We start from the raw sequence: 21,084 nt of genomic DNA, 5'->3' as shown, positions 1-21,084 counted from the left end.
TTTTTTTTATGTTTGCGTACATTTTGCATTGTTTTAATAAAGTGTGGGATAGACAGGTCAATGATCAAAGGAATTACTCATGTCCAGTTAAAATTATATATTTATTTTAATGTAATTTCACCCCTCTGAATGAGCTTTCTTCTTTTACTTTGTTATAAAAGAAAAGTAGAGTCATCAAAAACAGACAACCGACACGTACAACAATATTGTCACGATGCAAGACTTTTTGAAAAAAAGAGGGTTTTTTTATCATTTTGCATAAATTAGCATAAAATGTGCATAAATTTGCATATAATTTGCCGACATTAAGCATGCAGTTTTTTTAAAAATTTTTTACATACATTTCACATTGTTTTATTAAAGTGTTGGACAGACAGGTCAATGAGCAAAGGAATTACCCATGTCGTGTTTGAATTATATATTTATTTCAAGGTAAATTCACCACTCTGAATGAGCTTTCTTCTAAAAGCAGAGTCATCAAAAGCAGACAACCGACGCGTACAACATAGTTGCCAACCGCCATCACGATTAGACGAAAGCTCAAAGTTTTTCCATCGTTGACAGTAAGTTTGAAAAATTTTGAGCAAAATTTCTCCCGTCAAAGACTGTAGACATGATTCCTGAAAGTATAGTTCTAAAGCGTAAATTTTGAAAATTGTCCCAACCTTTCTTTAGCACAGATTTAAGTTTGTCTGGGTAAATATTGTCACGATGCAAGGCTTTTTGAAAAAACTAAAGAGGTTTTTTTCCATTTCGCATAAATTAGCATAAAATGTGCATAAATTTGCATATAATTTGTATACAATTAGCATGCACATTTTGTTATTATTTAAAAAAAAATTTGAGTACATTTTGCATTGTTTTAATAAAGTGAGGGACAGACAGGTCAATGATCAAAGGAATTACTCATGTCCAGTTAAAATTATATATTTATTTTAATGTAATTTCACCCCTCTGAATGAGCTTTTTTCTGTTACTTCGTTATAAAAGAAAAGTAGAGTCATCAAAAACAGACAACCGACACGTATAACAATATTGTCACGATGCAAGACTTTTTGAAAAAAAGAGGGGTTTTTTTACATTTCGCATAAATTAGCATAAAATGTGCATACATTTGCATATAATTTGTATACAATTAGAATGCAGTATTTACATTTTTGCATACATTTTACATTGTTTTTTACTAAAGTAGACAAAAGCAGACAACCGACGCGTACAACATAGTTGCCAACCGCCATCACGATTAGACGAAAGCTTAAAGTCTTTCCATCGTGGAGAGTAATTTTGAAAAATTTTGAGCAAAATTTCTCCTGTCAAAGACTGTAGACATGATTCCTGAAAGTATAGTTCTAAAGCGTAAATTTTGAAAATTGTCCCAACCTTTCTTTAGCAGATTTAATTTTGTCTGGGTAAATATTGTCACGATGCATGGATTTTTTTTTTTTTTTTAAAAAGAGGGTTTTTTTCATTTCGCATAAATTAGCATAAAATGTGCATAAATTTGCATATAATTTGTATACAATTAGCATGCAGATTTTGTTAATTTTTATTTTAAAAATTTGCGTACATTTTGCATTGTTTTACTAAAGTGTGGGACAGACAGGTCAATGATCAAAGGAATTACTCATGTCGAGTTGGAATTATATATTTATTTCAATGTAATTTTACCGCTCTGAATGAACTTTCTACTGCTACTTCTTTATAAAAGAAAAGCAGAACCATCAAAAGCAGACAGCCGACGCATACAACATTGTTGCCAACCGCCATCACGATTAGACGAAAGCTCAAACTCTTTCCATCGTGGAGAGTAATTTTGAAAAATTTTGAGCAAAATTTCTCCCGTCAAAGACTGTAGACATGATTCCTGAAAGTATAGTTCTAAAGCGTAAATTTTGAAAATTGTCCCAACCTTTCTTTAGCACAGATTTAAGTTTGTCTGGGTAAATATTGTCATGATGCAAGGCTTTTTTTTTTTTAAAAAGAGGGTTTTTTTCATTTCGCATAAATTAGCATAAAATGTGCATAAATTTGTATATAATTTGTATACAATTAGCATGCACATTTTGTTATTTAAAAAAAAAAAAAAATTGCGTACATTTTGCATTGTTTTAATAAAGTGTGGGACAGACAGGTCAATGATCAAAGGAATTACTCATGTCCAGTTAAAATTATATATTTTTTTAATGTAATTTCACCCCTCTGAATGAGCTTTTTTCTGTTACTTCATTATAAAAGAAAAGCAGAGTCATCCAAAGCAGACAATGGACGCGTACAACACAGTTGCCAACCGCATTCGCGCTTACAAGAAAGCTCAAACTCTCTTCATCGTGGAGAGTAAGTTTCAACACATTCGAGGAAAATTTCTGGGTAAATATTGTAACGATGCAAGGCTTTTTCAAAAATTGTTTTTTGTATCATTTCGCATAAATTAGCATTAAATGTGCATAAATTTGCATATAATTTGCATACAATTAGAATGCAGTTTTTACATTTTTGCATACATCTTACATTGTTTTACTAAAGTAGACAAAAGCAGACAACCGACGCGTACAACATAGTTGCCAACCGCCATCACGATTAGACGAAAGCTCAAACTCTTTCCATCGTTGACAGTAAGTTTTAAAAATTTTGAGCAAAATTTCTCCCGTCAAAGACTGTAGACATGATTCCTGAAAGTATAGTTCTAAAGCGTAAATTTTGAAAATTGTCCCAACCTTTCTCTAGCACAGTTTTAAGTTATGGCGAACCACTATGTGGAAATTCCCGGACTTATCCCCAACACAAAAGTTATGACAAGTTTGTCTGGGTAAATATTGTCATGATGCAAGGATTTTGCAAATTTTTTTTTAATCATTTCACATAAATTAGCATAAAATGTGCATATATTTGCATATAATTTGTATACAATTAGCATGCAGTTTTTGTAATTTTTTTACATTTTTGAGTACATTTTGCATTGTTTTACTAAGGTGTGGGACAGACAGGTCAATGATCAAAGGAATTACTTATGTCAAGTTGGAATTATATATTTATTTCAATGTAATTTTACCGCTCTGAATGAGCTTTCTACTGCTACTTCTTTATAAAAGAAAAGCAGAACCATCAAAAGCAGAACCATCAAAAGCAGACAACCGACGCGTACAACATTGTTGCCAACCGTCATCACGATTAGATGAAAGCTCAAACTCTTTCCATCGTGGAGAGTAAGTTTGAAAAATTTTGAGCAAAATTTCTCCCGTCAAAGACTGTAGATATGATCCCTGAAAATATCGTTCTAAAGCGTAAACGTTGAAAATTGTCCCAACCTTTCTTTAGCACAGATTTAAGTTTGTCTGGGTAAATATTGTCACGATGCAAGGCTTTTTGAAAAAATAAAGTTTTTTTTCCATTTCGCATAAATTAGCATAAAATGTGTATAAATTTGCATATAATTTGTATACAATTAGCATGCAGATTTTATTTTTTTTTGCGTACATTTTGCATTGTTTTAATAAAGTGTGGGATAGACAGGTCAATGATCAAAGGAATTACTCATGTCCAGTTAAAATTATATATTTATTTTAATGTAATTTCACCCCTCTGAAAGAGCTTTCTTCTTTTACTTTGTTATAAAAGAAAAGTAGAGTCATCAAAAACAGACAACCGACACGTACAACAATATTGTCACGATGCAAGACTTTTTGAAAAAAAGAGGGTTTTTATCATTTCGCATAAATTAGCATAAAATGTGCATAAATTTGCATATAATTTGCCGACATTTAGCATGCAGTTTTTTAAAAAAATTTTTACATACATTTCACATTGTTTTATTAAAGTGTTGGACAGACAGGTGAATGAGCAAAGGAATTACCCATGTCGTGTTTGAATTATATATTTATTTCAAGGTAAATTCACCACTCTGAATGAGCTTTCTTCTAAAAGCAGAGTCATCAAAAGCAGACAATCGACGCGTACAACACAGTTGCCAACCGCATTTGCGCTTACAAGAAAGCTCAAACTCTCTTCATCGTGGAGAGTAAGTTTCAACACGTTCGAGGAAAATTTCTGGGTAAATATTGTCACGATGCAAGGCTTTTTCAATTTTTTTTATATCATTTTGCATAAATTCGCATAAAATTAGCATAAATTTGCATATAATTTGCATACAATTAGAATGCAGTTTTTACATTTTTGCATACATTTTACATTGTTTTACTAAAGTAGACAAAAGCAGACAACCGACGCGTACAACATAGTTGCCAACCGCCATCACGATTAGACGAAAGCTCAAAGTCTTTCCATCGTTGACAGTAAGTTTGAAAAGTTTTGAGCAAAATTTCTCCCGTCAAAGACTGTAGACATGATTCCTGAAAGTATAGTTCTAAAGCGTAAATTTTGAAAATTGTCCCAACCTTTCTTTAGCACAGTTTTAAGTTATGGCGAACCACTATGTGGAAATTCCAGGAATTCTCCCCAACACAAAAGTTATGACAAGTTTGTCTGGGAAAATATTGTCATGATGCAAGGCTTTTGCAAAAATTTTTTTTTTAATCATTTCGCATAAATTAGCATAAAATGTGCATATATTTGCATATAATTTGTATACAATTAGCATGCAGTTTTTGTAATTTTATTTACATTTTTGCGTACATTTTGCATTGTTTTACTAAAGTGTGGGACAGACAGGTCAATGATCAAAGGAATTACTCATGTCAAGTTGGAATTATATATTTATTTCAATGTAATTTTACCGCTCTGAATGAGCTTTCTATTGCTACTTCTTTATAAAAGAAAAACAAAACCATCAAAAGCAGACAAGCGACGCGTACAACATTGTTGCCAACCGCCATCACGATTAGATGAAAGCTCAAACTCTTTCCATCGTGGAGAGTAAGTTTGAAAAATTTTGAGCAAAATTTCTCCCGTCAAAGACTGTAGACATGATCCCTGAAAATAAAGTTCTAAAGCGTAAACGTTGAAAATTGTCCCAACTTTTCTTTAGCACAGATTTAAGTTTGTCTGGGTAAATATGGTCACGATGCAAGGCTTTTTGAAAAAATAAAGAGTTTTTTTTTTCCATTTCGCATAAATTAGCATAAAATGTGCCAAAATTTGCATATAATTTGTATACAATTAGCATGCACATTTTGTTATTATTTAAAAAAAATTTGAGTACATTTTGCATTGTTTTAATAAAGTGAGGGACAGACAGGTCAATGATCAAAGGAATTACTCATGTCCAGTTAAAATTATATATTTATTTTAATGTAATTTCACCCCTCTGAATGAGCTTTTTTCTGTTACTTCGTTATAAACGAAAAGTAGAGTCATCAAAAACAGACAACCGACACGTATAACAATATTGTCACGATGCAAGACTTTTTGAAAAAAGAGGGTTTTTTAACATTTCGCATAAATTAGCATAAAATGTGCATAAATTTGCATATAATTTCTATACAATTAGAATGCAGTATTTACATTTTTGCATACATTTTACATTGTTTTTTACTAAAGTAGACAAAAGCAGACAACCGACGCGTACAACATAGTTGCCAACCGCCATCACGATTAGACGAAAGCTTAAAGTCTTTCCATTATTGTTTTAATAAAGTGTGGGACAGACAGGTCAATGATCAAAGGAATTACTCATGTCCAGTTAAAATTATACATTTATTTTATTGAAATTTCACCCCTCTGAATGAGCTTTCTTCTGTTACTTCGTTATAAAAGAAAAGTAGAGTCATCAAAAACAGACAACCGACACGTACAACAATATTGTCACGATGCAAGACTTTTTGGGAAAAAAAAGGTTTTTTTTTATCATTTCGCATAAATTAGCATAAAATGTGCAGACATTTGTATATAATTTGCCGACATTTAGCATGCCGTTTTTTAAACAATTTTTGCATACCTTTTACATTGTTTTATTAAAGTGTTGGACAGACAGGTCAATGAGCAAAGGAATTACCCATGTCGTGTTTGAATTATATATTTATTTCAAGGTAAATTCACCACTATGAATGAGCTTTCTTCTAAAAGCAGAGTCATCAAAAGCAGACAATCGACGCGTACAACACAGTTGCCAACCGCATTCGCGCTTACAAGAAAGCTCAAACTCTCTTAATCGTGGAGAGTAAGTTTCAACACATTCGAGGAAAATTTCTGGGTAAATATTGTCACGATGCAAGGCTTTTTCAAAAATTTTTTTGAATCATTTTGCATAAATTAGCATAAAATGTGCATAAATTTGCATATAATTTGCATACAATTAGAATGCAGTTTTTACATTTTTGCATACATTTTACATTGTTTTACTAAAGTAGACAAAAGCAGACAACCGACGCATACAACATAGTTGCCAACCGCCATGACGATTAGACGAAAGCTCAAACTCTTTCCATCGTTGACAGTAAGTTTGAAAAATTTTGAGCAAAATTTCTCCCGTCAAAGACTGTAGACATGATTCCTGAAAGAATAGTTCTAAAGCGTAAATTTTGAAAATTGTCCCAACCTTTCTTTAGCACAGTTTTAAGTTATGGCGAACCACTATGTGGAAATTCCCGGACTTATCCCCAACACAAAAGTTATGACAAGTTTGTCTGGGTAAATATTGTCATGATGCAAGGCTTTTGGAAAAATTTTTTTTAATCATTTCGCATAAAATAGCATAAAATGTGCATATATTTGCATATAATTTGTATACAATTAGCATGCAGTTTTTGTATTTTTTTTACATTTTTGCGTACATTTTGCATTGTTTTACTAAAGTGTGGGACAGACAGGTCAATGATCAAAGGAATTACTTATGTCGAGTTGGAAGTATATATTTATTTCAATGTAATTTTACCGCTCTGAATGAGCTTTCTACTGCTACTTCTTTATAAAAGAAAAGCAGAACCATCAAAAGCAGACAACCGACGCGTACAACATTGTTGCCAACCGTCATCACGATTAGACGAAAGCTCAAACTCTTTCCAACGTGGAGAGTAAGTTTGAAAAATTTTGAGCAAAATTTCTCCCGTCAAAGACTGTAGACACGATCCCTGAAAATATCGTTCTAAAGCGTAAACGTTGAAAATTGTCCCAACCTTTCTTTAGCACAGATTTAAGTTTGTCTGGGTAAATATTGTCACGATGCAAGGCTTTTTGAAAAAAAAAAGAGGTTTTTTTTCCATTTTGCATAAAATAGCATAAAATGTGCATAAATTTGCATATAATTTGTATACAATTAGCATGCAGATTTTGTTAATTTTTTTTTAAAAAAATTTGCGTACATTTTGCATTGTTTTAATAAAGTGTGGGACAGACAGGTCAATGATCAAAGGAATTACTCATGTCCAGTTAAAATTATACATTTATTTTATTGAAATTTCACCCCTCTGAATGAGCTTTCTTCTGTTACTTCGTTATAAAAGAAAAGTAGAGTCATCAAAAACAGACAACCGACACGTACAACAATATTGTCACGATGCAAGACTTTTTGGGAAAAAAAAGGTTTTTTTTTATCATTTCGCATAAATTAGCATAAAATGTGCAGACATTTGCATATAATTTGCCGACATTTAGCATGCCGTTTTTTAAACAATTTTTGCATACCTTTTACATTGTTTTATTAAAGTGTTGGACAGACAGGTCAATGAGCAAAGGAATTACCCATGTCGTGTTTGAATTATATATTTATTTCAAGGTAAATTCACCACTATGAATGAGCTTTCTTCTAAAAGCAGAGTCATCAAAAGCAGACAATCGACGCGTACAACACAGTTGCCAACCGCATTCGCGCTTACAAGAAAGCTCAAACTCTCTTCATCGTGGAGAGTAAGTTTCAACACATTCGAGGAAAATTTCTGGGTAAATATTGTCACGATGCAAGGCTTTTTCAATTTTTTTTTTGAATAATTTCGCATAAATTAGCATAAAATGTGCATAAATTTGCATATAATTTGCATACAATTAGAATGCAGTTTTTACATTTTTGCATACATTTTACATTGTTTTACTAAAGTAGACAAAAGCAGACAACCGACGCGTACAACATAGTTGCCAACCGCCATGACGATTAGACGAAAGCTCAAAGTCTTTCCATCGTTGACAGTAAGTTTGAAAAATTTTGAGCAAAATTTCTCCCGTCAAAGACTGTAGACATGATTCCTGAAAGTATAGTTCTAAAGCGTAAATTTTGAAAATTGTCCCAAACTTTCTTGAGCACAGATTTAAGTTTGTCTGGGTAAATATTGTCACGATGCAAGGCTTTTTGGAAAAAAAAGAGGGTTTTTTTCATTTCGCATAAATTAGCATAAAATGTGCATAGATTTTCATATAATTTGTATACAATTAGCATGCAGATTTTGTTAATTTTTTTAAAAAACATTTTGCGTACATTTTGCATTGTTTTACTAAAGTGTTGGACAGACAGGTCAATGATCAAAGGAATTACTCATGTCAAGTTGGAATTATATATTTATTTCAATGTAATTTTACCGCTCTGAATGAGCTTTCTACTGCTACTTCTTTATAAAAGAAAAGCAGAACCATCAAAAGCAGACAAATGACGCGTACAACATAGTTGCCAACCGCCATCACGATTAGACGAAAGCTCAAATTCTTTCCATCGTTGACAGTAAGTTTGAAAAATTTTGAGCAAAATTTCTCCCGTCAAAGACTGTAGACATGATCCCTGAAAATATAGTTCTAAAGCGTAAACGTTGAAAATTGTCCCAACCTTTCTTTAGCACAGATTTAAGTTTGTCTGGGTAAATATTGTCACGATGCAAGGCTTTTTGAAAAAATAAAGAGTTTTTTTTTCTCCATTTCGCATAAATTAGCATAAAATGTGCATAAATTTGCATAAAATTTGTATACAATTAGCATGCAGATATTGTTAATTTTTTTAAAAAAAATTTGCGTACATTTTGCATTGTTTTAATAAAGTGTGGGACAGACAGGTCAATGATCAAAGGAATTACTCATGTCCAGTTAAAATTATATATTTATTTTATTGAAATTTCACCCCTTTGAATGAGCTTTCTTCTGTTACATCGTTATAAAAGAAGAGTCATCAAAAACAGACAACCGACACGTACAACAATATTGTCACGATGCAAGACTTTTTGAAAAAAAGAGGGTTTTTTCTCATTTCGCATAAATTAGCATAAAATGTGCATACATTTGCATATAATTTGCATACAATTAGAATGCAGTTTTTACATTTTTGCATACATTTTACATTTTTTTTACTAAAGTAGAAAAAAGCAGACAAGCGACGCGTACAACATTGTTTCCAACCTCCATCACGGTTAGACGAAAGCTCAAACTCTTTCCATCGTGGAGAGTAATTTTGAAAAATTTTGAGCAAAATTTCTCTCGTCAAAGACTGTAGACATGATCCCTGAAAGTATAGTTCTAAAGCGTAAATTTTGAAAATTGTCCCAACCTTTCTTTAGCACAAATTTAAGTTTGTCTGGGTAAATATTGTCACGATGCAAGGCTTTTCCATTTCGCATAAATTAGCATAAAATGTGCATCAATTTGCATATAATTTGTCGACTTTTAGCATGCAGTTTTTTTAAAAAAAAATTTGCATACATTTTACATTGTTTTATTAAAGTGTTGGACAGACAGGTTAATGAGCAAAGGAATTACCCATGTCGTGTTTGAATTATATATTTATTTCAAGGTAAATTCACCACTCTGAATGAGCTTTCTTCTAAAAGCAGAGTCATCAAAAGCAGACAATCGACGCTTACAACACGGTTGCCAAACGCATTCTCACTTTCAAGAAAGCTCAAACTCTCTTCATCGTGGAGAGTAAGTTTCCACATATTCGAGGAAAATTTCTGTGTAAATATTGTAACGATCCAAGGCTTTTTCCCAAAAATTTTTTGTATCATTTCGCATAAATTAGCATAAAATGTGCATAAATTTGCATATAATTTGCATACAATTAGAATGCAGTTTTTACATTTTTTGCATACATTTTACATTGTTTTACTAAAGTAGACAAAAGCAGACAACCGACGCGTACAACATAGTTGCCAACCGCCATCACGATTAGACGAAAGCTCAAAGTCTTTCCATCGTTGACAGTAAGTTTGAAAAGTTTTGAGCAAAATTTCTCCCGTCAAAGACTGTAGACATGATTCCTGAAAGTATAGCTCTAAAGCGTAAATTTTGAAAATTGTCCCAACCTTTCTTTAGCACAGTTTTAAGTTATGGCGAACCACTATGTGGAAATTCCCGGACTTATCCCCAACACAAAAGTTATGACAAGTTTGTCTGGGTAAATATTGTCATGATGCAAGGCTTTGCAAAATTGTTTTTTTTTTTTTTAAAAAAAATCATTTCGCATAAATTAGCATAAAATGTGCATATATTTGCATATAATTTGTATACAATTAGCATGCAGTTTTTGTCATTTTTTTACATTTTTGCATACATTTTGCATTGTTTTGCATTGTTTTACTAAAGTGTGGGACAGACAGGTCAATGATCAAAGGAATTACTCATGTCCAGTTAAAATTATATATTTATTTTATTGAAATTTCACCCCTTTGAATGAGCTTTCTTCTGTTACTTCGTTATAAAAGAAAAGTAGAGTCATCAAAAACAGACAGCCGACACGTATAACAATATTGTCACGATGCAAGACTTTTTGAAAAAAAAGAGGTTTTTTTTAATCATTTCGCATAAATTTTTTTTACATTTTTGCCTACATTTTGCATTGTTTTACTAAAGTGTGGAACAGACAGGTCAATGATCAAAGGAATTACTCATGTCGAGTTGGAATTATATATTTATTTCAATGTAATTTTACCGCTCTGAATGAGCTTTCTACTGCTACTTCTTTATAAAAGAAAAGCAGAACCATCAAAAGCAGACAACCGACGCATACAACATTGTTGACAACTGCCATTACGATTAGACGAAAGCTCAAACTCTTTCCATCGTGGAGAGTAAGTTTGAAAAATTTTGAGCAAAATTTCTCCCGTCAAAGACTGTAGACATGATCCCTGAAAATATAGTTCTAAAGCGTAAACGTTGAAAATTGTCCCAACCTTTCTTTAGCACAGATTTAAGTTTGTCTGGGTAAATATTGTCACGATGCAAGGCTTTTTGAAAAAATAAAGAGTTTTTTTTTCCATTTCGCATAAATTAGCATAAAATGTGTATAATTTGCATATAATTTGTATACAATTAGCATGCAGATTTTGTAATTTTTTTTTTATTTTTGCGTACATTTTGCATTGTTTTACTAAAGTGTGGGACAGACAGGTCAATTATCAAAGGAATTACTCATGTCGAGTTGGAATTATATATTTATTTCAATGTAATTTTACCGCTCTGAATGAGCTTTCTACTGCTACTTCTTCATAAAAGAAAAGCAGAACCATCAAAAGCAGACAAGCGACGTGTACAACATTGTTGCCAACCGCCATCACGATTAGACAAAAGCTCAAACTCTTTCCATCGTGGAGAGTAAGTTTGAAAAATTTTGAGCAAAATTTCTCTCGTCAAAGACTGTAGACATGATCCCTGAAAGTATAGTTCTAAAGCGTAAATGTTGAAAATTGTCCCAACCTTTCTTTAGCACAGATTTAAGTTTGTCTGGGTAAATATTGTCACGATGCAAGGCTTTTTGAAAAAAAAAAGAGGGTTTTTTTCCATTTCGCTTAAAATAGCATAAAATGTGCATAAATTTGCATATAATTTGTATACAATTAGCATGCAGATTTTGTTAATTTTTTTTAAAAAAATTTGCGTACATTTTGCATTGTTTTAATAAAGTGTGGGACAGACAGGTCAATGATCAAAGGAATTACTCATGTCGAGTTGGAATTATATATTTATTTCAATGTAATTTCACCTCTCTGAATGAGCTTTCTTCTGCTACTTCTTTATAAAAGAAAAGCAGAACCATCAAAAGCAGACAACCGACGCACGGCCTTTTGGAAAAATAAAAAGTTTTATCATTTTGCATAAATTAGCATACAATGTGCATAAATTTGCATATAATTTGCCGACAATTAGCATGCGGTTTTTTTAAATTTTTGCATAAGGCTTAGTTCACACATAAATTACGTGTGGCTTATTTTGACACCAGAGAAAAATGCTTCGTAATTAGGAATAGAGATGAGCGAACACCGTTCAGTCGAATAGGTATTTGATCGAATATAAGGCCGTTCGGGATATTCGATTCCAGTCGAATACAAGGCCACAAATGCAGTAAAAATTCGTATCCCCTCCCACCTTTTCTGGCGCTTTTTTTGCACCAATAACTGTGCAGGGGAGGTGGGGCAGGAACTACAACAACGTAGGCAGTCAAAAAAATTGAAAAAACCCATTGGCTGCCGAACACATGTGACCTCTGATTCATAAGAATAGTGTTGGCCATCTTTGTTTCATTTCAGTTTTGGAGTGATAGGGAGAGGTTGTTCTCAGGGTGATACAGTACATTCTAGCTTTGGTTAGGCAGGAAATAACAGCTCTTTTCAGAGCTTAATTAATCCGCAAATCATGCAGCGTAGCAGCAGGGGACGTGCGCGAGGACATGGACGTGGATACCCAGTTGGATATCCAGTCCACAGTGCAGGTACTGGAGAGGGGCTGCCAGCAGTGCCCCTTGTCAGTAGCAGCAGGGGACGTGGGCGAAGACGTGGATGTGGATACCCAGCTGGGTATCTAGTCCACAGTCCAGGTACTGGAGAGGGGCTGCCAGCAGTACCCCTCGTCAGTAGCAGCAGGGGACGTGGGCGAGGACGTGGATATCCAGCTGGGTATCTAGTCCACAGTCCAGGTACTGGAGAGGGGCTGCCAGCAGTGTCCCTCGTCAGTATGAGCAGGGGACGTGGGATAGGATGTGGATACTCAGCTGTATATCCACTCCACAGTCCAGGTATTGGAGACGGGCTGCCAGCAGCAGCAGGGGACATGGGAGAGGACGTGGATATCCAGCAGGGTGTCCACTCCAGAGTCCAGGTACTGGAGAGAAGCTGCCAGCGCCCAATTTACTGTTCCTCCTCATCCTCCTCCTACAACCCCAGCCCCTACTTCTGAATGTGATTTATATATGTATATATATATATATATATATATATATATATATATTCCATTATCCCCCCCCCCCTTTCAGGGGCTTGCAACTCGATTTTTTAGGGCTCCATCCCAAGGGCCTGCAAAATAGTTTTTTAGGGCTCACTCCCAATGGGCTGAAATCTAATTTTTTAGGGCTGCATGGCTCTAGTCACCCCAAGAGCCAAAAAATAAAACACTGCTGCTGCATGGCTCTAGTCACCCAAAGGGCCTAAAGCACTGTATTTTAAAGGCTCTGCTCACACCAAGGGCCCAAAACACTGCTTTTTAAAGGATGTACTCACGCCAAGGGCCAAAAGCACTGTATTTTAAAGGCTGTACTCACGCCAAGGGCCAAAAGCACTGTATTTTAAAGGCTGTGCTCATGCCAAGGGCCAAAAGTACTGTATTTTAAAGGCTGTACTCGTGTCAGGGGCCAAAAGCACTGTATTTTGAAGGCTATACTCACACCAAGGGCCAAAAGCACTGTATTTTAAACCAAAAAAACGAGAAAAAGTTATATGACTCACCACTCGATGCAAGGTGCACGACCTGATTCTTCCGGACTTTAAGAAGAAAAATGCTTGCGAAGATGAAGGAGGTAAGGTCCGCAACTCTTGTTCATAAAAAAAATCAACTTTATTCCATCATTTTAAAAAAGCTTGACAAAAGATGTCATACAAAAGAAGTGAAAAAAGGAAAGAAACGTGAAATAAAACACACAAAAAAATCACATCTCTGGCTTGGCTGACGCGTTTCGAAACCGCAAAGGTTTCTTAATCATAGCCTGATGTGTGCCTTACATGGACTAACACTAACTGTTCCCTATAAATACTGAGTTCAACAGGTGTAATTGATAGACTTTCTAACAGGGAGGATGGTAACTTCCTGTTGTATATACTCCAGGTTTTATAAATAAAGATTTGTTAAAACAAAATCATTTCCATTTATAATGCTATTGATACAATAAAAGTATCTCACGTGTTTTATATTTGTATATTTACTCACATATGTGTCTAAAGAAATAAGGATATGTGGAATCGAAGAGAAGGACATACTTCAGTGAACATTACCCAGATCCCATTCATAATTTCTACTCCGATCACGTGACCGGAGCTAACCAATCATAATCCACTACCTCCGTAGTGGGATGCATTGTAGTTTACATGGCCGTGCATATTATGAAATCGGGCTAAAAGATCCATAACTCTTCATAACCAAACTCTCCACATATAAATCTATTCATATATCCTCATATTGTACGTTCCCCTTCATTGAACAAACTTTTAACTGTATGTCGTTGTTCAATCAGCAACTTGCGATCACGTGACTTAAAATGCTCCAATGAACCAATGAACATTCCTTAGGTTCCATTCATAATTTCTATTCCGATCACGTGACCGGAGGCAACCAATTATAGCCCACTACCTCCGTGACAGAGCGCAGTGTAGTTTGTATAGCCGTGTATATCAAAAAGAAGGCGATCAGCAAGTACCTAATTCAGCAACGTAACCACACAGCAGCAACCATAAGGGTACAAAGGTACAAAGGTAAGTACTTAATAGACAGATCTAAGTTAACAAAATACTCCAAGTATCTGTTGGACCTTAAAGCTGTTCGGAAAGAGCTTTCAATTTATATTCACAAATTCATTTTTGGATGAGTGACAAAAAATGCCTTTATGACGTCCAGTTAATGCTGTCCAGATCCCAGGGTTCTATATATTATTTCAGAAATATAGTGGGTCAATGTAAATAATTGGGTAATGGACTAACATTCACAGCTTTGGTAATTCGTTGGTGTCAACAATATCAAATTGTAGTCCCCAACCAGAATGCAAAAGTCGAATACTAAAAGAGCGAGTGCCAAAAAATAAATAACCATAGCTGTCAATAAATTAGGGATAAATCCGATCTCATATTCAGACCCTGCAGTTGTCTACAACCAAAACGCAGGATCCAAAGGGCTTCTTTTTTTAACAACATTTCTTTAATATTACCCCCCCTTTGGGATATTTGGATGACATCTATTCCCCAAAATCTAAATGTGGAGACAGAACCCTTATGTACTAAAGCAAAATGCTTCGAGGCACCCGACATTCCCTCCGTTAGATTCTTACTACTGTCCTTGATATGTTCCATGATCCTTGTTTTTAAAGGTCTTGTTGTGCACCCAATATATTCCAACATACATTCCTCACACCTTATGCAGTATATTACCGCTTGGGTACAGCAATTTATGTATGATTGATATCTAACTTCATAGCCAGTGACCAAACTTGACAACTCAGTTCTATTGCTGGTATATTTACAAGTCTTGCATTTCAATTCATTACATTTGAAGAACCCTTTTTTCTCTATTGATTTTTTAATATTATCTGTAGAAAGAAAACTAGGGGACGAGTTTCCTAATGTGACTCCCCTTTTGGCTACGAACTGTACACCTTTCTCTAAGATTTTCCCTGTAGTTGCATCAGCTTCAAGAATGGGTAAATTTTTTTGGATTATTTTTTTGATTTCTTTGAACTCAGGACTAAACGATGTAGAAAAAACTGTTTTCTGAGTATCAAGTTCGTTACTCATCCTATGGTCTAGCAATAAAGTATCTCTTTCTTTTTCGTCTACCAGTTTTAATGCTCGTTCAATCATCCAATTCGGATAATCTCTTTGTTTTAACCTTCCTATAAGTTTTTCTGCTTGTTTGATATAATCTTCATTGTTGCTGCATGCTCTTTTGGCACGTATCAGTTCCCCCATGGGGACACCCCTTACAGTGGCACTTGGATGACAACTGTTGGCTTTTAATAAACTGTTGCCAGCAGATGGTTTTCTGTACAAATTAGTTATAACTTTCGCATCCTCAATTGACCCCTTTAAGGAAATATCAAGAAAATTAATTTCAACCGACTGATGTTCGAAAGTGAATTTTAAACCATAATTGTTACTATTCAAAAAATTTATGAAACCTGGTATGGGCGTTACATCGCCGACCCACACAATCAGTAGGTCGTCTATGTAACGCCCATACCAGTGTAAATGAATCAAAAAAGGATTATGAATAGAAAACAAAAACCGTTCTTCCCAATACGCCAAAAACAGATTCGCTAACAAAGGTGAAAAGGGGGCACCCATAGGTGCCCCCCGAATCTGTAAATAAAAATTGTTATCAAAAACAAAAAAATTTGACTCAACAAGAATTTTGTAACTGTGAGAGTGAATTCATTAAAAATTTCAGTACATTGACTATATTTATATAAATGAAATGCCAGTGCTTCCAGGGCATCCCCGTGGGGGATACTGGGATACAAAGCCTGCACATCACATGTAATCCAAGAGCAATTTTGGTCCCATCTGAAATCCTTAAAACAATTTAGGACTTCTTTACTGGCACGTATAAAGCCCGGAGTGCGAATAACTAGGGGCTGCAAAATTTTATCAAGCCAGGAACCTAAACGCTCGTTGATGGAGTTTTTTCCCGAGATTATCGGGCATAGCGGTACCGGTCTTTCCAATTTGTGTAGCTTAGGTAACCCACATAGGGTAGGTACTGTAGGGTTAGGATTATATAGGAATTCTGCTTCCAATTGAGAAAAGATGCCCAATGCAACCCCTTCTAATATTAGATCTTTTATCTTTTTGTTAAATTTTTCAGTTGGATTGTATGTGAGTAACTGGTAGGTGTCTGTATCTTTAACCCCTTCCCGACATGCGCCGTAATAGTACGGCGCGTGTCGGGTCTGTAACTATGGCGACCGCCCGGGAGCCTTAGCTTTAAGCAGTAGACAACCGGCTCTGATGCCTCTGATCGGTCCCCGGACCGATCGGAGGCATTAACCCCTCCGGCGCTGCTGTCAAAGGCGCCGGAGGCACCATTTTCCCGGCGGCGCATGGGCGCCGCCATTTTGGCAGGGATCGCCGGCTCCTGGAGCATGCTCCAGGGCCGACCCCCGTTGCCATGACAGCCGGGAGCCTTGTTAAAGGCTCCCAGCCGGTCTGCAAATTCTCTCTTTTGCAGGCTGGTGTATGCAGCCTGCAAAAGAGATGATGATTTTTTGCAATGCATTGCAATGCATTAGCATTGTAATGCATTGCATTAGTGATCAGACCCCCTGGGGTTCAACACCCCTAGGGGGTCTAATAAATGCAAAAAAAAAAATAAAAAAAAAAAGTTAAAAAAAATATTAAAAAATATAAAAAGAATTAAAAGTTCAAATCACCCCCCTTTCCCTAGAACACATATAAAAGTAGTTAAAAACTGTGAAACATATACATGTTAGGTATCCCCGCGTCCGAAATTGCCCGCTCTACAAATCTGTAAAAATATTTTTCCTGTTCGGTAAACGCCGTAGCAGGAAAAATAGTCAAAAGTGCCAAACCGCCGTTTTTTCACTGTTTTAATTCTGATAAAAATTTGAATAAAAAGTGATCAAAGCAATAACATTTCCCGAAAATGGTAGAACTAAAAAGTACACCCGGCCCCGCAAAAAAAGACGCCCTATACATCCCCGTACACGCACGTATAAAAAAGTTACGGCCGTCGGAATATGGCGACTTTTAGAAAAAAAATTTTTTAACACCGTTTTGGAATTTTTTTTAGGGGTCAAAATGTAAATAAAACCATATAAATTTGGTATCCCTGGAACCGTACCGAAACACAGAATATAGGGGATATGTCATTTTGGCTGCACAGTGAACGCCGTAAAACCAAAGCCCGTAAGAAAGTCGCAGAAATGCATTTTTTCTTCAAATCCACCCCATTCTGAATTTTTTTTCCTGCTTCCCAGTACATTATATAGAATAATTAATGGTGGCATCATGAAGAAAAAATTGTCCCGCAAAAATTAAGACCTCATATGACTCTGGGAGCGGAGAAATAAAAAAGTTATGGGGTTTAGAAGGAGGGGAGTCAAAAACGAAAAACGAAAATCAAAAAATGCCATCGGCGGGAAGGGGTTAAGGATCTTATAGCAGCTCTCTATATAATCACTTTTATTTAACACTACTGTACTCCCACCTTTGTCCGCTTTTTTTATGATCAAATTTTGTTCTTTAATTAGTTCCTGAAAAGCCCTTCTTTCACTGCATGTTAGATTATTTTTAGGTGTTTTTTTATATCTGGTATTTCTTTCAAGTTTGATAAGATCTTCCTCAATTTTTTGTTGGAATAATATAAAGTTAATATTTCTTTCTTTCAAAGGATAAAATTTGGAATTTTCTCTATCTACTTTGATAGTATCGATGTTTCTAGCAATAGATCTGTCTTCATAGTCTGAATCTAAAAGGCCTTGCATAACTGTGTGTTCTTGGCAAGAGGCACTCAATGTTAACCCCTTTCTTTCCTCAATTACATGAGAAACCTCATCTATCTCTTGTTTATTACCATACGAAAGTGTATCTTCTACACTGTGAAAAAAAATGTTTTTTCACCACTAAGGAACGCACAAATCTGTTGGTGTCTAAAATTGTCTCAAATAGATTAAAGTGTTTAACTGGTACAAAGTTCAGTCCTTTATTAAGTAACGCAAGCTGTGAAGTAGTCAAAGTAACAGAAGACAGATTGACAACACTTATGTCTTCCTCTTCTTTCTTATTTAACGCTGTTTTGAGCGGGTGAAGTATCTGACTCTTTTCTTTCTTGACTCCCCCTTGTCCCCTTCTTGTACGTCGTTTTTTGGAAAAGAATCGTGATTCCTTCTAGCATGAATATCCGATGTACTTTCCAAAGAATCCGTAGAGCTGGTATATCTTTTTGAAAAATATGATGATGAGTCCGAATCTTTCCATGTGTCAAAAGATACATTTTTGTTGTTAGGTCGTGCACCTGTTCTCTGATTGCGTTTTCTCTTAAGAATAGGTCTTGGTATAGGAGAGGAGGTTTTGAGCGGTCTTTTATAGACGTAACCTTCTTTATAGTCACGTGTATCTCTTTCAAACTTCTTTTTTTTATTCTCCATGATTTTCTCCTCAATTTTAACCAACTTAGATTTCATGTTGACATCCCATTCATTAGGTTTATCACCAGATTTAGATTTCTCAATCTCTTGTTCCAACAAAGAAACTTCCTCTCTTATTTTATTAAGTTTTTTATTCTCAAAATCCACAATCAGGCCCATGAGTTTAATGGAACAATCACTCAGGACTCTGTTCCACATAGTTAGAAAATTATCATCATATTCAAAAGATGGGAGTTTATGCAGCCTGAGACCTCGCGGTATCATTGATTTTTCTATATATTGTGATAATGTTGCTTGGTCCCAAAAAAGTTCCTGAATTAAAAGTCTCTCTTTATTTTTAAATAAATCATTTACTGGGGAATAGATGTCATCCAAATATCCCAAAGGGGGGGTAATATTAAAGAAATGTTGTTAAAAAAAGAAGCCCTTTGGATCCTGCGTTTTGGTTGTAGACAACCGCAGGGTCTGAATATGAGATCGGATTTATCCCTAATTTATTGACAGCTATGGTTATTTATTTTTTGGCACTCGCTCTTTTAGTATTCGACTTTTGCATTCTGGTTGGGGACTACAATTTGATATTGTTGACACCAACGAATTACCAAAGCTGTGAATGTTAGTCCATTACCCAATTATTTACATTGACCCACTATATTTCTGAAATAATATATAGAACCCTGGGATCTGGACAGCATTAACTGGACGTCATAAAGGCATTTTTTGTCACTCATCCAAAAATGAATTTGTGAATATAAATTGAAAGCTCTTTCCGAACAGCTTTAAGGTCCAACAGATACTTGGAGTATTTTGTTAACTTAGATCTGTCTATTAAGTACTTACCTTTGTACCTTTGTACCCTTATGGTTGCTGCTGTGTGGTTACGTTGCTGAATTAGGTACTTGCTGATCGCCTTCTTTTTGATATACACGGCTATACAAACTACACTGCGCTCTGTCACGGAGGTAGTGGGCTATAATTGGTTGCCTCCGGTCACGTGATCGGAATAGAAATTATGAATGGAACCTAAGGAATGTTCATTGGTTCATTGGAGCATTTTAAGTCACGTGATCGCAAGTTGCTGATTGAACAACGACATACAGTTAAAAGTTTGTTCAATGAAGGGGAACGTACAATATATATTGTACGTTCCCCTTCATTGAACAAACTTTTAACTGTATGTCGTTGTTCAATCAGCAACTTGCGATCACGTGACTTCATAAATGCTCCAATGAAACCAATGAACATTCCCTCTACGAGTTCCATTATAATTTCTATCTCCGTCACGTGATCGGAGTAGAAATTATGAATGGGATCTGGGTAATGTTCACTGAAGTATGTCCTTCTCTTCGATTCCACATATCCTTATTTCTTTAGACACATATGTGAGTAAATATACAAATATAAAACACGTGAGATACTTTTATTGTATCAATAGCATTATAAATGGAAATGATTTTGTTTTAACAAATCTTTATTTATAAAACCTGGAGTATATACAACAGGAAGTTACCATCCTCCCTGTTAGAAAGTCTATCAATTACACCTGTTGAACTCAGTATTTATAGGGAACAGTTAGTGTTAGTCCATGTAAGGCACACATCAGGCTATGATTAAGAAACCTTTGTGGTTTCGAAACGCGTCAGCCAAGCCAGAGATGTGATTTTTTTGTGTGTTTTATTTCACGTTTCTTTCCTTTTTTCACTTCTTTTGTATGACATCTTTTGTCAAGCTTTTTTAAAATGATGGAATAAAGTTGATTTTTTTTATGAACAAGAGTTGCGGACCTTACCTCCTTCATCTTCGCAAGCATTTTTCTTCTTAAAGTCCGGAAGAATCAGGTCGTGCACCTTGCATCGAGTGGTGAGTCATATAACTTTTTCTCGTTTTTTTGGTTTAAAATACAGTGCTTTTGGCCCTTGGTGTGAGTATAGCCTTCAAAATACAGTGCTTTTGGCCCCTGACACGAGTACAGCCTTTAAAATACAGTACTTTTGGCCCTTGGCATGAGTACAGCCTTTAAAATACAGTGCTTTTGGCCCTTGGCGTGAGTACAGCCTTTAAAATACAGTGCTTTTGGCCCTTGG

The 21,084-nt window shown here is 35.2% G+C and overlaps 6 non-coding genes and 7 pseudogenes across 6 annotated transcripts; all 13 read right to left on the bottom strand.

Moving 5' to 3' along the window:
* Positions 1-440: 440 nt before the first annotated feature.
* LOC142196285 (small nucleolar RNA U3) lies at positions 441-636 on the bottom strand (annotated as a pseudogene).
* Positions 637-1,666: 1,030 nt separating this feature from the next.
* LOC142196261 (small nucleolar RNA U3) lies at positions 1,667-1,880 on the bottom strand. Its single transcript, XR_012715148.1, has one exon. It is a non-coding gene; the product is annotated as a small nucleolar RNA U3 (small nucleolar RNA).
* A 313-nt stretch (positions 1,881-2,193) lies between these two features.
* LOC142196332 (small nucleolar RNA U3) lies at positions 2,194-2,399 on the bottom strand (annotated as a pseudogene).
* A 648-nt stretch (positions 2,400-3,047) lies between these two features.
* On the bottom strand, positions 3,048-3,276 carry LOC142196297 (small nucleolar RNA U3; annotated as a pseudogene).
* Positions 3,277-3,892: 616 nt separating this feature from the next.
* Positions 3,893-4,062, bottom strand: LOC142196325 (small nucleolar RNA U3; annotated as a pseudogene).
* Positions 4,063-4,728: 666 nt separating this feature from the next.
* Positions 4,729-4,942, bottom strand: LOC142196301 (small nucleolar RNA U3). The gene has a single exon (XR_012715179.1). It is a non-coding gene; the product is annotated as a small nucleolar RNA U3 (small nucleolar RNA).
* Positions 4,943-5,989: 1,047 nt separating this feature from the next.
* LOC142196336 (small nucleolar RNA U3) lies at positions 5,990-6,159 on the bottom strand (annotated as a pseudogene).
* A 665-nt stretch (positions 6,160-6,824) lies between these two features.
* On the bottom strand, positions 6,825-7,038 carry LOC142196294 (small nucleolar RNA U3). The gene has a single exon (XR_012715174.1). It is a non-coding gene; the product is annotated as a small nucleolar RNA U3 (small nucleolar RNA).
* A 636-nt stretch (positions 7,039-7,674) lies between these two features.
* Positions 7,675-7,844, bottom strand: LOC142196326 (small nucleolar RNA U3; annotated as a pseudogene).
* Positions 7,845-8,458: 614 nt separating this feature from the next.
* Positions 8,459-8,672, bottom strand: LOC142196300 (small nucleolar RNA U3). The gene has a single exon (XR_012715178.1). It is a non-coding gene; the product is annotated as a small nucleolar RNA U3 (small nucleolar RNA).
* Positions 8,673-9,663: 991 nt separating this feature from the next.
* LOC142196314 (small nucleolar RNA U3) lies at positions 9,664-9,851 on the bottom strand (annotated as a pseudogene).
* A 939-nt stretch (positions 9,852-10,790) lies between these two features.
* On the bottom strand, positions 10,791-11,004 carry LOC142196274 (small nucleolar RNA U3). Its single transcript, XR_012715160.1, has one exon. It is a non-coding gene; the product is annotated as a small nucleolar RNA U3 (small nucleolar RNA).
* A 309-nt stretch (positions 11,005-11,313) lies between these two features.
* On the bottom strand, positions 11,314-11,527 carry LOC142196260 (small nucleolar RNA U3). Its single transcript, XR_012715147.1, has one exon. It is a non-coding gene; the product is annotated as a small nucleolar RNA U3 (small nucleolar RNA).
* Between the last annotated feature and the right edge of the window lie 9,557 nt (positions 11,528-21,084).

The sequence above is a fragment of the Leptodactylus fuscus genome, chromosome 2, assembly GCF_031893055.1.
Source record: "Leptodactylus fuscus isolate aLepFus1 chromosome 2, aLepFus1.hap2, whole genome shotgun sequence".
Lineage (NCBI taxonomy): Eukaryota > Metazoa > Chordata > Amphibia > Anura > Leptodactylidae > Leptodactylus > Leptodactylus fuscus.
This window is presented reverse-complemented; position numbering and strand designations above follow the sequence as displayed.